Source organism: Lactuca virosa, chromosome 2 (genome assembly GCF_052849685.1).
Source record: "Lactuca virosa cultivar CGN04683 chromosome 2, Lactuca_virosa_CGN04683_v6, whole genome shotgun sequence".
Lineage (NCBI taxonomy): Eukaryota > Viridiplantae > Streptophyta > Magnoliopsida > Asterales > Asteraceae > Lactuca > Lactuca virosa.
In genome coordinates, this window is record NC_136427.1 from 183832414 (window position 1) to 183849528 (window position 17115).

The 17115-nt window shown below is 36.1% G+C and overlaps 2 long non-coding RNA genes across 2 annotated transcripts; one reads left to right on the plus strand and one right to left on the minus strand.

Moving 5' to 3' along the window:
* Positions 1-353: 353 nt before the first annotated feature.
* Positions 354-1037, minus strand: LOC145159813 (uncharacterized). Its single transcript, XR_013737928.1, has 2 exons — positions 899-1037; positions 354-812 (listed from the first exon to the last, which is right to left on the minus strand). It is a non-coding gene; the product is annotated as an uncharacterized LOC145159813 (long non-coding RNA).
* A 548-nt stretch (positions 1038-1585) lies between these two features.
* On the plus strand, positions 1586-5504 carry LOC145159814 (uncharacterized). Its single transcript, XR_013737929.1, has 2 exons — positions 1586-1923; positions 5336-5504. It is a non-coding gene; the product is annotated as an uncharacterized LOC145159814 (long non-coding RNA).
* Positions 5505-17115: the final 11611 nt, after the last annotated feature.

Below are 17115 nucleotides of genomic sequence, written 5' to 3' on the forward strand. Positions count from 1 at the left end.
TAGTTTCCTCTAAAAATTTAATTTCGTTTGAGCTTTTAAACCCGCCATGTCCGACCCAAACAATAGTCACGTATGAAATGTTTTAAAGAATCAAAATTGTTATTAGTAAAATTACACGATGGAAAATAATAACATTATTAATTATACATTAAACTTCCAATCTTACGTATATATCATAAAAATATGATGCAAGCATATAATATACAATTTTTATATATTACCCAAATAATTATACATATGGATGTATAAGTTATATATGTTGTTTCTAAAATACAAGTAAATTGTGTATTTAATGATAGAATACTTATACATATATGTGTATATCTTATGGATTTTTATTCAATACTCAAATATTTATATATGTATCTATTCCATTATCTTTCATTATATGTTTACACATCCATGTCTTCCAAAAGACTCTTTGTGTATATACGGAGAAAAGCTATTGAGCATTCATATTTGTGCACATGGGTGTATCTAGTTTGATTTATTTGTACAAGCAAAATCATATTTATATCTACTCAAATCTGATGCAAATCTAGGTTAATTGTACACTCACAAAGCTTCCCTCATACTACTGATCACTCCTTCTATTCCCCCTTCCACATTTAGCTGCCAAGAAATCACCACCGAAGGTGGGCTTTTGCTGGTGAAAACAAAGAGGCAATAGCCTCTTCTTCTTCTTCTTCTTCTAGCTACCTTGTCAACACAGCAGCCAAACATCTCCACTTACTGCTGTGATTATCCTATTTTTGCTGGTCCTTCTTCCTTCCCATCAAATTCACAACAGAGTGAATCCTTGCTTCCATTCCCTGTTAAACACCAAACCCGAACATCAAAGTTCATCCTTGGTACCTATCAATAAAGCAGACAAACACCTCAAATTATCGATTGTTACCATGTATCGGGGCTTAAAACAGTCCCGTCGGGAACTTCCTCCATCACAGACGACAGCCAGCGAGCCAAGGCACCATCACCGCCGCTTCACCTCCTCCTAACTCTTCCTGTCGACCTTGCTGCTGTGTTCCCCCGTTTTCCTTTCCCACCGATCGACCACCCACCTGCTGTGTGTTCAATACAATGAAGACCAAGAGGCTACAGCCTCCTTTTTCCCTGCTCTGATCAGCGACTGCTTTGATCCCCCCTCCACTTCTTGTGTAGCTGTTGGTGACGAAGCAAATGAACGAAGGGAAGATATGCCAGAGATGGTGGCTATCGGCTTTTCTCTTCCTTCTTTACAGTCGACCGGAGCAAGCCCTAACTTCAACAGATTGAAGACGCCTTCGGTTTCCTCATTCTCTTCACGATCGGACACCACCGATGCCCCTCCTCGTCCCGGTCGTCTTTCTTCCCCGTCATCGAATTGATCAAGCACCGGAGGTGCTTCCCTCTCCGATTTCCCTCCCTTCGCATTTTTCTGTGGACGGATCGAGGAAAGGGACCGACGGGAAGCTGCCACAACCCCTCGCCATTGCAGCCGGAGACAACATCATCGCCGGAGATCGAACCCTCATTTCCCACCGTTTCGTTGCCTCTGCTGTTCCCGATCAACTGAGGAGGGAGACATGTTTCCTCTTTTCCTTCAATACCCGATCAGACAAAAGAAACGGGACTTAAAAGCCCTAATTTTGATAAGTTGGACCACTTAGCCGCAATCAGTCCCTCCATGGGATTATTTTTTCATAAAAGCCCTAATTTCAATTAACTTTCAGAAAATAACCATTTCAGCCCTTCCCTTGAATTATTTTAACCAAAGCAGTCTTATTTTGGTTTATGAAATTGCCAAACAAACCCTAATAGTTTATATTTGTTACGAAATGGTCCCGAGAATACTTCAAAGTTCAAGGATTATGGATTTGCGGTTGACACAACAAGTTTCACAACAGAAACCGAATTCAAACAACTTGAACTCACGCTTCAAGGGTGAGTTTCTACGGCCCCTCTTTTACGGTTTTAATATTTGGGAGAGAATATATGCGTGTCTATTAAAGTTTGATGATTTTCAAGTTTTATATACAAAATAACATCTTACTTGATTATTGGTCAAACGTTTATGAAATAGCAATCTAAAGATGTGATAAATCACTAGCAAATCTATTAAGTTAAAGTAGATTGTTATAAGTTGATATAATTATACTTTATGTGAAATATAAATATAATTATTAAGAAAAATCACAAGATTGAAAGTATATTGCTATAATTATACAAGTGGATATTATGAGTCACAAAAATGATGACTTTACATGTGTAAGATAAAGTATCTCATGGAAGCATGGAATGATATAATAATGACCAAAATTATTATCCGTGTATAAAATGAAAGTATATTGCCATAATTGATGGAAGATTAAATTAATGAGATTATATAATTATTGGTTAAAATTATAATATTTAACCTTTAATATATATATATATATATATAAGGTTATGTAAAAGTGAATTGAGAAATTATTAATATATTTTTATATTAATTATAACAACATAACTTCATTATACTAAGTTATTTATTCTTATCACAATAAATAACATGATCGACTTAAGAGCTTAAGAGTCGTTATTTACGAAATAAATACTTGTCGAGTATTGTATTTAAAGACTTTACTTTTATCCCATATTAAATGTATTAAAAACATTCTCGCATAATTTATATAAAATATGGGGAATGTAGATCTACGGTCGATCCAAACTTGGATAAATTCAAAAATTAGCTATTATGCTAATACATCATCGAAACTGTATCTAGTATGATAAATTCTTGAAGATATAAGAATTTCAGTTATCGCTTTCCTAAACGGTGAATAATGTTACATATCCAGTGAATTTAGAATGGATTATATATGTTCATTATACCTATTTCATGTAGGTTCATCATACCTACTCCATGTAAGTAGTATAGGTTCATCATACCTATTCAATGTAGGTTCATCATACCTACTCCATGTATTCCGTATAGGTTCATCATACCTATTCCGTGTAGGTTCATCATACCTACTCCATGTAAGCCGTATAGGTTCATCATACCTATTCAATGTAGGTTCATCATACCTACTCCATGTATTTCGTATAGGTTCATCATACCTATTCCGTGTAGGTTCATCATACCTACTCCATATATTCCATATAGGTTCATCATACCTATTCTATAGGTTTATCATACCTATTCCGAATAACGTATCCAATACGTTTGAGTTTCCATTATAAAATATTCCGGGTTTCGCGAAAGCTAAGATCTCAATACTTAGTAGAAACTCTCCAATATATAACCGTTAATCCTCGAGGGAACGACTAACGTCGGGTGTAAGTGTCATATTATTGATCTTATACGGTACGACCGCCCGCCTGGAGTTGCTAGCTATAACTACATCTGACGAGATGAATTTTGGCGCTGATGTTAGCATTATCGAAACATTACCACGTGTTACAACGGGGTGAATGACTTTAGCACACACGCCTTATTATGGTGTCGGTGCATTAATAAAGTACAGTGTCACGAGTTCGGTTATGATTTCATAATAAAATCTCAGCTTTGTTTCGTTACCGTATAGAATCGATATTGGATTTATACGGGGTTTATGTTCACTTATTCTAGTTGTAAGAAACTGTATTTAGTGGGATAGCTTGTGACTCAAAGCGATACGTGTCAATACCAAAAATTAAGTTATATAACACTTAATTAATATCATGACACGACTCGACAAGATTTATTAACTTATATAAAATAAGTTATTTATATAAACCATTTGTTTTTATAATAAAACATAATGTCTATGTGGGAGGAGTTTGCCTGTAACATCCGGATTCCCAGGTATCTTATTTTAAGTATTTATCTTGAGTTTAGGGAGGGACTCGGCGAGTAGGCGCTCAGACTCGCCGAGTAGGATCGCGCATTTCTTGTCTGATTTAATGAAGGACTCGACGAGTTGAGGCGTAGACTCGTCGAGTAGGAGCGCGTGTGCTGACTGGATTAATGAACGGACTCGACGAGTCGGGAAGGGTGGACTCGGCGAGTCCGTGCTGTTAAGTGAAACCCTAAATCCCCGGGTCTGTGCCCTATTTAAAGGCCTTTATGGCCTCCATTTGCGGCCACTTCATCCCAGAGAAACCCTAGAGAGAGCAGTAGGAGAGTTGAGAGCTAGAAGAGGCTAATACATCACTTTTGGTGTAGTTTTGCTAGAAGGAAGGAGGAAACACCCATCTAGAGCGTGAATGGAGCTTGGATCTGGACTAATCATCTTCAGAGTTCATCCCTGGAGGTATAATCCTTTCCATTTCATGTTGATATGATAGATTTCATGATTTTAGGGTTTTTACCTCCATTCTATGTAAGATCTAGCGGGTATGAGGTCCCCTTTGTGTTAATAGCATCAGATCTGGACCATGAGAGGTCCATAGAGTCACTATCCCTCAGCTTTATGCAAGCAAATGAGAGATTGGGGACTAGGTTGCCATTTTTAGAGTTATTTCTCCATTTATGACTTGATGTGGGTTGCATGCACGTAAAGGTTGCACCTTTACGTGACATTTGAACATTTGAAGGGTAGATCTGATAGTTAGGGAAGCAGATCTGACCTTAGGAGGTCATTTGAGGATGAACATGGAGGCAACTCGCCGAGTCCATAAGTGGACTCGACGAGTCGAGTCGGGGTTGCCCCGCGATTCGTGACAGGTGTAACCCGTCGAGTGGAAGGATGACTCGACGAGCCAAGAGAGGCTGAAAGGATTCAGAGGACCCGCATGGACTCGCCGAGTCGCCCTTGTGCACTCGACAAGTCGGGTCAAAGTTGACCGTTGACTTTCGTTAACCTGAGGGTTCTGGTCAAGACTGATTCAAGAGAGTTCAGGGAAGGGTAGAATGGCCTTCTACCCAATCTGTAGAGATGAGGCTATGAGAGAATATTGATCGAGGATGTTATTTGAATAATAGGAGGAGGCTAAGTCGGGAAGTTGAGCACGAGAGTTTATCCGACTTCATTGAGACGAGTCTTCTCACTATACTGTACCTGGAAGGGTACTTATGTGTGACCGGAAGGTCTTGTATGCTATGAGATGTATGTGCTATATGCGGTTATGTGATATGTATGTGCTATGTATGTTATGTATGGTATGGACCGGAAGGTCAAGATGATATGGACCAGAAGGTCAAGGGGTTATGGACCGGAAGGTCGATACGGGTAGGACCGGAAGGTCTACCGGGATTCGGGACGGAAGTCCCCTGAGACACATGGATCGGAGGATCTTACAGGGTTATGGCCTGGAAAGGCGTATGTGTGGTATGTGGTATTTTGGGGAATTCACTAAGCATTTATGCTTACAGTTGTTATGTTATGTGTTTCAGGTACTAGCGAGGATCGCGGGAAGGCGTCGGCATGATCCGTACACACTTATGGAGTTTATGTGATTGAGATTCTGGGACATGTTTTGTTATGATATAGTGGATACAATATGTTTTTGTGATTATCGTGTGAATGAAAGTATGGTTTAAAAATGAAAAATTGTTTTGAAAATTTACGTCGTTACATTGCCCCACCGGTTAAGTGTCGATTTTCAAATTAAGTAAGATAATACTTAACTATTGCCACGACACGATTTTACAAAGTTCATAGATTCAAGACTTATGAGTTTTTCATATAAATGATACAAATTCTTGTATAAGGTTTCAAGAGTAAATTTGGTTATTCTATGTTCTCACAAAGGGTACCATTTCCTATTTTTATATAATTTGATATTCAAAATATTTATATAAAAATGCACTTTGATATAAGTCTGAAATACTTATATGTATTTTCCAACTCTTGTACATTTGGATTTGAACAAATGGTATTTATGAATGAGTCATAACACATTTTTATAACTCAATTATTTTATACTTTTTAATAGAAAAGTAAATATTTATAAAAGGTGGTCAGCTAGCCAAATTTTACCAAACACTTTTGGGTTATAAAAGTACTCTGTGTCAAAACTTGTACAACTCACCAACAATTTTGTTGACGTATTTTAAATGCATGTATTCTCAGGTTATTTAACAGATCGAAAGTATTCGCTCAGAAGATTCTTCATTAATTGTATTATACATTTGTAAACGCCAGATTGTTAGGCGTGTGTCACGATTTAGTGATAGCCATTATCAATGTAATTTCTATTTCGGTTATAATAGAAAATTATATTTGTACTGTTCAATGTATGTTTAATAACTGTGATTACTGATTTACGTCGCGCACCTCGGCGTTTCCGCCGGCGGCCGAGGGTGTGACACTTAATAAAGCTCTTAAAGCTCAAGAGGACTTAACAAGTGACTTAATGCATGCATGTGACCAAAAATCCCATAAATCTTGCACCTTTATGCCATAGGAGGTCATAACAAGCTTAGATCTAAAAGAATAGGTCCTTAAAACGATCCAACTCCTCAAACCCACCCAAAAAGGGACCTAATGTGTATTTTTAATGCACTAATTTTTTTTATTTATAATTCGTAGTTTATCGCATCTAAACCATACCTTACAGGCACTGAACCCGATCGAGTATAGTATAGCTTTGATAAGCAAGGGTGTCGAACACAAGGGGAACGATAGTGAATTAATTTGAAGTGTTTGATTTTAGGTTACATAAAACACATGAAATCAATAAAGAAATGTTTTATTAAATACTCAATACCACTTAACATCAAATATCAATAAACTGACTGGAAGACAAATCTCTTTAGGTACTTCGGTTTAGATAAATTACATCTCAAATTAATGGTTAACTATCGATATAATGGATATTTATTCATTATTCACCGATTCCTAATATGACTAGTGTCATGGTCACGACTACTAATCCTTTGATTTCAACATAATTACTACCTAATTGATCAGGTGAACAAACAATCATGCAAATAAGTATTCAGTTCGTATTAAGCAAGATTTGATCTTATTTAACCCTAATGGTGATAGGAGTTAAATCATGCAGAGAATGGTCATTCTACTCATGCACACACATTATAATTCATTACTTTATTTCCTAACCCTAGTTTTGGGTCAAAACACTAGTCATAATCACCAATGGTCACTGGACAACTATGATTCAAATTAACACAGTCAGATGGTCATCTAAACTATATCAATTCAGCAATAGGGAACAAAGTAACGATCTTTAACATATATGGATCTTCAATCAAACTTGACAAAATAAATTAAATAAGACTAAATAATCCAAATAGCAATTAAACCATAAATTCAAAGGTCCATTTTATCATAAACACAAAGTAAAAGGTTTTTACACCTAAATCAGAAAGTAAACACATAATGGCATCACAATGGAATGCTAAACATGGTCACGATAACAAACCACATGATTACCGACATGAATATGCTCTCTAATCCCTTAGATCTTTGCTCCATATCAGCTTAACGACCATCCAGCCACCTTTTAGACCCTCAAAACGGCAGCTATGAAGTTTTCTTGTCGCACAAGTCGAAGTGGAATATCATAGATGATGAAAATGGTGGAATGATATGGGGTATTTATAGTTGAATGGAGATGGAATTAATATGGAATATTAGAGTTGGATTGGAATAAGGAAACTAATGATGGCTTATGGATTAAGCAAATAAAAATACGGTAAGTGGTGCTTGGGGAATAAGTAACTTGGAGGGAATTTCCGTCCAACTTTTATGCTCCATCTTCAAGGCCGTTTTTGGATATGATAAATGCCGAATTAGCAAAAATGCCCTATCACATAAGTCGTAGGAAATTCCGTCTAGTTTTCAGATCATTTTGATTCTCGTCAATCGAACTTATGAGTCATCAGATATACGCGAAACACTGAAGAGGGGTCAATCTGCCAACAATATCCTTTTTGCATCTTTTCAGCTCCATTCTTTTCCTTTTGCATTCCAGCTCCCATTTGAACTGTAATTGAATATTTCAAAGCATATTAAGTATCTTTTAGTTCTAAATAACATAAAAACATAGTATAAAATAATAAGAAAACATCATAAATATATGCATAAAATAGACGTTATCAAACTACCCCACACTAGCCTTTTGCTTGCCCTCAAGCAAAATTGATTTTATTATCTCACCAATATCACATTGAATAATACATTTTAAACCCATCCATTATCCTAAGACCGCAATGCATGTATTTGTGTCTACAATTCCTAAGAACTTCCCACTCCTAAATACTCACAATCTTTATGAACCTTCACCCCTTAGCTTATACGACATTCAGTTTTTTGCAACCCTCCGAATCAATCCTCAGAAATCTTTCTTAACCTCAAGGTATTTTTGGTTAAACTACCAAGCATACATAAACTCTAGAAAGAATTACACTTTGATACCACAATGGAGCTCTTGGAATTCATTTCTTCTTTGATCTTTGCTTTTATTTCTTTGAATTCACCACCTTTTTGTTTGATTTTGGTATCTTCAACTTTTTGATTCTTCAGAATTTTGATCTTTGGATTTCATACTTGACTACTCCAAAATTCTTTCAACTTTTGTGTAATTTCTCTTTTTTTTATCTCACTTTTTTCACTCATACCCTACATGCTTAAGCAAGGAGCTTAACTTCAACCTTTATTAGTTAAGGTATTAGTCTAAGTGCAATGACTACATAAGCTCTCCTGGATAGATTTAAGGTTTAGGCTGCAGAACATATTATGCCATATAAACTACCAGATTACCTTTCATATCTCATGACTTTTCACTAGGAAATGGGAAGCCACAAATACCCTATAACATGTGTTGGCTCAAGTAAACATTTGGGTTCTCATCGGATGATCCCACAAAATATTAGGAAATTCTTTTTTAATTATTACTAGATTTTCCTAAATTAAACTATTATTTCAAGTTTTCAAAATTTTAAATTTTCCTAATCTAGCAGTTTTTAATTTTCCAATTTAAATTCCTTTTTCGATCCCTTACCCCACACTTATTTCATACAATGCGCTCATTGTATGCATAAAACTATTTAAGCATATAAAAACAGTAAAAGAGGGAGAAAAAGGAACAGACTCCCCTGTGGTAGTAGTGGCGAGATCGACCGCGGCTGCTAAAAGTTGCTCCATAAATGTGTTGGAAGATAGAAAACTGGAACTGCTGCTTCTGAATGTGCCGGAAAAAAAATCAAGAACATCGACTTCTGAAATGTGGTGCAAAGTATTGCAAACTAATGCAATGTGTAGTGTCCACGACGTGGGAAAGTGTCGACCACGTCGTGTCGTCGAGTTAAGTAAAATCTATATTGCGAATAATAGCATAGCCACGACATGGTAATTGGTGGCCACGTCGTGGTATCGAGAATGGCAGCCTTCTCTCGCGATGAAAAACTCCCCCACGACATAGGAAAGTGTCAACCATGTCATGGCAGCCGGGACAATAATTCTGATTCGTGTCAAAATAAAACTCCATGGTGTGGGAACAGCTCATCCATGCCATAGGAATCAATGTATGGTAGAAATGCCATTATTCTATATAATAAACTCTCACAATATCTACGCGCACCCCACACTTGTTAAAAGTCGTGGGTCTTGACTTCAACTATACACGACTTTCTCTCTCGTGATAAAACAACAGTCGAACCTAGCTGCTGAACTTACTGTCAGCTTTCTAAGGGCGAAAATTCTGCAAAGATCTAAAACAATCAAAGAGCATCAACATGGAAAACAAAATTTAAATAAACTAAAAATAAAAATAAAAACGCACTAAAATAACAAAAAAAATAGCAAACCAAAATAACTAAAAAGGATATCACGATCACTCGTCTTCGTCGAAATCAAGCAACAATTGTTGATTAAATCCCTTGCATGCAAGAGATGGTTTGTGAGAACAAAAACTTTCGGGACCTGTCAGACTATTTCCTTTGTTTTCTTTGCACCATTAACTAATAAGTAGAACAAGAGTTGACCAAACTAGTGAAGAACAGCAAGAGCTCGGTCTTTCACTTAACCACCATGATACGCCTTGTTATACTACGCCTCATGGATTGAGTCGGACAAATCATCAAAGTAGTAGACTAAACAAGTCAAGAATTCCCTAATCTCTTGCAATCTCGAAACCCATGCAAAAAGTAAAAACCAAGCAATGCATTAGATCACGAATTCCTGCACATAAAAACAAAAACCTTCCCGACAAGTGACATGATATCAACGAAAATAAAAATAAACATAATATAAAACTAAAAATTAAAAACAAATAACGAATAATCAAACAAACTAAATTAATTGAAAATCGTTCTCCGGCAACGGCGCCAAAAACTTGATGTGTATTTTAAATGCACTAATTTTTTTATTTATAATTCCTAGTATATCGCATCTAAACCACACCTTACAGGCAGTGAACCCGATCGAGTATAGTATAGCTTTGATAAGCAAGGGTGCGAACACAAGGGGAACGATAGTGAATTAATTTGAAGTGTTTGATTTTAGGTTACATAAAACACATGAAATCAATAAAGAAATGTTTTATGAAATACTCAATACCACTTAACATCAAATATCAATAAACTGACTCGAAGACAAATCTCTTTAGGTACTTCGGTTTAGATAAATTACATCTCAAATTAATGGTTAACTACCGATATAATGGATATTTATTCATTATTCACCGATTCCTAATATGACTAGTGTCATGGTCACGACTACTAATCATTTGATTTCAACATAATTACTAACTTATTGATCAGGTGAACAAACAATCATGCAAATCAGTATTCAGTTCGTATTAAGCAAGATTTGATATTATTTAACCCTAATGGTGATAGGAGTTAAATCATGCAGAGAATGGTCATTCTACTCATGCACACACATTAAAGTTCATTACTTTATTTCCTAACCCTAGGTTTTGGTGAAAACACTAGTCATAATCACCAATGGTCACTGGACAACTATGATTCAAATTAACATAGTCAGATGGTCATCTAAACTATATCAATTCAGCAATAGGGAAAAAAGTAACGATCTTTAACATATATGGATCTTCAATAAAACTTGAAAAAATAAATTAAATAAGACTAAATAATCCAAATAGAAATTAAACCATAAATTCAAAAGTTCATTCAATCATAAACACAAAGTAAAAGGTTTTTACACCTAAATCAGAAAGTAAACACATAATGACATCACAATGGAATGCTAAACATGGTCACGATAACAAACCACATGATTACCGAGATGAATATGCTCTTTAATCCCTTAGATCTTTGATCCATATCAGCTTAACAGCCATCCGGCTGCCTTCTAGACCCTCAAAACGGCAGCTATGAAGTTTTCTTGTCGCACAAGTCGAAGTGGAATATCATAGATGATGAAAATGGTGGAATGATATGGGGTATTTATAGTTGAATGGAGATGGAATTAATATGGAATATTAGAGTTGGATTGGAATAAGGAAACTAATGATGACTTATGGATTAAGCAAATAAAAATAAGGTAAGTGGTGCTTGGGGAATAAGTAACTTGGAGGGAATTTCCGTCGAGCTTTTATGCTCCATCTTCAAGGCCGATTTTGGATATGAAAAATTCCGAATTAGCAAAAAGGCCCTCTGACATAAGTCCTAGTAAATTCCGTCTAGTTTTCAGAACATTTTGAATCTCGTCAATCGGACTTATGAGTCATCGGATATACCCGAAACACTGAAGAGGGGTCAATCTGCCAGCATTATCCTTTTTGCATCTTTTCAGCTCCATTCTTTTCCTTTTGTATTCCAGCTCCCATTTAAACTGTAATTGAATATTTCAAAGCATATTAAGTATCTTTTAGTTCTAAATAACATAAAAACATAGTATAAAATAATAAGAAAACATCATAAATATATGCATAAAATAGACGTTATCAAACTACCCCACACTAGCCTTTTGCTTGCCCTCAAGCAAAATTGATTTTATTATCTCACCAATATCGCATTGAATAATACATTTTAAACCCATCCATTATCCTAAGACCGCAATGCATGTATTTGTGTCTACAATTCCTAAGAACTTCCCACTCCTAAATACTCACAATCTTTATGAACCTTCACCCCTTAGCTTATACGACATTCAGTTTTTTGCAACCCTCCGAATCAATCCTCAGAAATCTTTCTTAACCTCAAGGTATTTTTGGTTAAACTACCAAGCATACATAAACTCTAGAAAGAATTACACTTTGATACCACAATGGAGCTCTTGGAATTCATTTCTTCTTTGATCTTTGCTTTTATTTCTTTGAATTCACCACCTTTTTGTTTGATTTTGGTATCTTCAACTTTTTGATTCTTCAGAATTTTGATCTTTGGATTTCATACTTGACTACTCCAAAATTCTTTCAACTTTTGTGTAATTTCTCTTTTTTTTTATCTCACTTTTTTCAATCATACCCTACATGCTTAAGCAAGGAGCTTAACTTCAACCTTTATTAGTTAAGGTATTAGTCTAAGTGCAATGACTACATAAGCTCTCCTGGATAGATTTAAGGTTTAGGCTGCAGAACATATTATGCCATATAAACTACCAGATTACCTTTCATATCTCATGACTTTTCACTAGGAAATGGGAAGCCACAAATACCCTATAACATGTGTTGGCTCAAGTAAACATTTGGGTTCTCATCGGATGATCCCACAAAATATTAGGAAATTCTTTTTTAATTATTACTAGATTTTCCTAAATTAAACTATTATTTCAAGTTTTCAAAATTTTAAATTTTCCTAATCTAGCAGTTTTTAATTTTCCAATTTAAATTTCTTTTTCGATCCCTTACCCCACACTTATTTCATACAATGCGCTCATTGTATGCATAAAACTATTTAAGCATATAAAAACAGTAAAAGAGGGAGAAAAAGGAACAGACTCCCCTGTGGTAGTAGTGGCGAGATCGACTGCGGCTGCTAAAAGTTGCTCCATAAATGTGTTGGAAGATAGAAAACTGGAACTGCTGCTTCTGAATGTGCCGGAAAAAAAATCAAGAACATCGACTTCTGAAATGTGGTGCAAAGTATTGCAAACTAATGCAATGTGTAGTGTCCACGACGTGGGAAAGTGTCGACCACGTCGTGTCGTCGAGTTAAGTAAAATCTATATTGCGAATAATAGCATAGCCACGACATGGTAATTGGTGGCCACGTCGTGGTATCGAGAATGGCAGCCTTCTCTCGCGATGAAAAACTCCCCCACGACATAGGAAAGTGTCAACCATGTCATGACAGCCGGGACAATAATTCTGATTCGTGTCAAAATAAAACTCCATGGTGTGGGAACAGCTCATCCATGCCATAGGAATCAATGTATGGTAGAAATGCCATTATTCTATATAATAAACTCTCACAATATCTACGCGCACCCCACACTTGTTAAAAGTCGTGGGTCTTGACTTCAACTATACACGACTTTCTCTCTCGTGATAAAACAACAGTCGAACCTAGCTGCTGAACTTACTGTCAGCTTTCTAAGGGCGAAAATTCTGCAAAGATCTAAAACAATAAAAGAGCATCAACATGGAAAACAAAATTTAAATAAACTAAAAATAAAAATAAAAACGCACTAAAATAACAAAAAAAATAGCAAACCAAAATAACTAAAAAGGATATCACGATCACTCGTCTTCGTCGAAATCAAGCAACAATTGTTGATTAAATCCCTTGCATGCAAGAGGTGGTTTGTGAGAACAAAAACTTTCGGGACCTGTCAGACTATTTCCTTTGTTTTCTTTGCACCATTAACTAATAAGTAGAACAAGAGTTGACCAAACTAGTGAAGAACAGCAAGAGCTCGGTCTTTCACTTAACCACCATGATACGCCTTGTTATACTACGCCTCATGGATTGAGTCGGACAAATCATCAAAGTAGTAGACTAAACAAGTCAAGAATTCCCTAATCTCTTGCAATCTCGAAACCCATGCAAAAAGTAAAAACCAAGCAATGCATTAGATCACGAATTCCTGCACATAAAAACAAAAACCTTCCCGACAAGTGACATGATATCAACGAAAATAAAAATAAACATAATATAAAACTAAAAATTAAAAACAAATAACGAATAATCAAACAAACTAAATTAATTGAAAATCGTTCTCCGGCAACGGCGCCAAAAACTTGATGTGTATTTTAAATGCACTAATTTTTTTATTTATAATTCCTAGTATATCGCATCTAAACCACACCTTACAGGCAGTGAACCCGATCGAGTATAGTATAGCTTTGATAAGCAAGGGTGCGAACACAAGGGGAACGATAGTGAATTAATTTGAAGTGTTTGATTTTAGGTTACATAAAACACATGAAATCAATAAAGAAATGTTTTATGAAATACTCAATACCACTTAACATCAAATATCAATAAACTGACTGGAAGACAAATCTCTTTAGGTACTTCGGTTTAGATAAATTACATCTCAAATTAATGGTTAACTACCGATATAATGGATATTTATTCATTATTCACCGATTCCTAATATGACTAGTGTCATGGTCACGACTACTAATCATTTGATTTTAACATAATTACTAACTTATTGATCAGGTGAACAAACAATCATGCAAATCAGTATTCAGTTCGTATTAAGCAAGATTTGATCTTATTTAACCCTAATGGTGATAGGAGTTAAATCATGCAGAGAATGGTCATTCTACTCATGCACACACATTAAAGTTCATTACTTTATTTCCTAACCCTAGGTTTTGGTGAAAACACTAGTCATAATCACCAATGGTCACTGGACAACTATGATTCAAATTAACATAGTCAGATGGTCATCTAAACTATATCAATTCAGCAATAGGGAAAAAAGTAACGATCTTTAACATATATGGATCTTCAATAAAACTTGAAAAAATAAATTAAATAAGACTAAATAATCCAAATAGAAATTAAACCATAAATTCAAAAGTTCATTCAATCATAAACACAAAGTAAAAGGTTTTTACACCTAAATCAGAAAGTAAACACATAATGACATCACAATGGAATGCTAAACATGGTCACGATAACAAACCACATGATTACCGACATGAATATGCTCTTTAATCCCTTAGATCTTTGATCCATATCAGCTTAACAGCCATCCGGCTGCCTTCTAGACCCTCAAAACGGCAGCTATGAAGTTTTCTTGTCGCACAAGTCGAAGTGGAATATCATAGATGATGAAAATGGTGGAATGATATGGGGTATTTATAGTTGAATGGAGATGGAATTAATATGGAATATTAGAGTTGGATTGGAATAAGGAAACTAATGATGACTTATGGATTAAGCAAATAAAAATAAGGTAAGTGGTGCTTGGGGAATAAGTAACTTGGAGGGAATTTCCGTCGAGCTTTTATGCTCCATCTTCAAGGCCGATTTTGGATATGAAAAATTCCGAATTAGCAAAAAGGCCCTCTGACATAAGTCCTAGTAAATTCCGTCTAGTTTTCAGAACATTTTGAATCTCATCAATCGGACTTATGAGTCATCGGATATACCCGAAACACTGAAGAGGGGTCAATCTGCCAGCATTATCCTTTTTGCATCTTTTCAGCTCCATTCTTTTCCTTTTGTATTCCAGCTCCCATTTAAACTGTAATTGAATATTTCAAAGCATATTAAGTATCTTTTAGTTCTAAATAACATAAAAACATAGTATAAAATAATAAGAAAACATCATAAATTTATGCATAAAATAGACGTTATCAGGACCAAAAGCATAAAACAAGGAAATGAAGAGATATAATCATTGAGAAGACAAGGTTTGAACTTGATACCTTAATAAGCTTGCAACAAGGCTAATGATTCTGGATCTATAACTTTCTCACCAAGCAAAGCACCTTCCAACTTCTATACTTCTTTCACAAGGAGCAAAACAACCACCAAAATCTTCTTAGGAACTAAAATACACAACCATGGAGGCTAAGGGACGACTTCTAGGGTTTTGGAGACTTAAACGCTTGTAAAGAGGCCAACCCTAATGACTTAAGCCGTTTATATAGGGTGCAACAACATAAAATTAGGGTTTCTTATTTCCTTCTTATGCCCCGCTTAATCCTCGTACGCCCATCGTACGAGGCCTCCCACTCCCGGTCCACCCTTCGCAGTATGCTAAGTGTACACCAAATTACACCTCGCATAAAGTCTTCACACTAGTACGCCCCACGTACTACCTGTTTACGCCCCGCGTACTACCTGTTTACGCCCCGCGCACTAGGGTTTTTCCTTAATCCCTAAATTCATCTGAATGGCATAAATTCTTCGTTATAAACCCGATTTCAACGATCCTTATATCCATGAAGAGGTAATGAGAAGCTCTACGGTTTAATCAACTGATACTTGCCTTATAATTTCCCGAAAAAAATATACTTTTTCCATAAAAGCCTGAGCTGACATATTACCAAAATACCCCTTGGCTCCAAAACACAAACCGAACACCCGAATCATCTAAATTACATCACCCACCTCCAAATGAGTCCAAATCTCAATTCTTCAAAGGTCCTGAGAATTGTAATACCCAATATTCGATCATTACCCCGAAATATGAAACGATTCTGAACAGGGCGTTACAATTCTCTGCCACTTAAATTAGATTTCGTCCTCGAAATCATTCCTTACCATCCCCGACACGCCAGACATCCCGAGCAACACAGCCACATCCCCAAGCATATCACAGCCTTCCCAAGGCAACCAAAACCAACGTTAGCAGGGCTCTCCGACCCGAAGATAAACGAATCCTTAATTCCATGTAGAAAAACCACCTCTACCTTCCCCGAATCCTGAAACCTCACATTGGTATGACTTCCCAACAGACCGCGCATACTGAACCACTACCAGGTCAAAACCCCATTGAAGTCCAGACTTAAAAAAATTCTGCTAACTCTTGGTTGACTTGATGCTTTTATTGGGAACAAAATCACTGACCATATATTGTTGCAGAACACCTATACTTGACAAAAGGCTTAGATAATCCTTTGAGTAGAGGACTCATCCCTGCAACGGTTAGACTCAGACGAGAGCTGCGCAACAGGGTCAAATCATGATTCTGAGATTATTTAATCTAAACTGCAAAGTTTCTTGGTATATTCTCCGAAATAACAAGTGACCCTACACATGAATCCCAAATCACTAATACCACCTTGACTTATCTTGATGCCCCTCGCAGATAGAACCAAACCAAAACACAATCACAA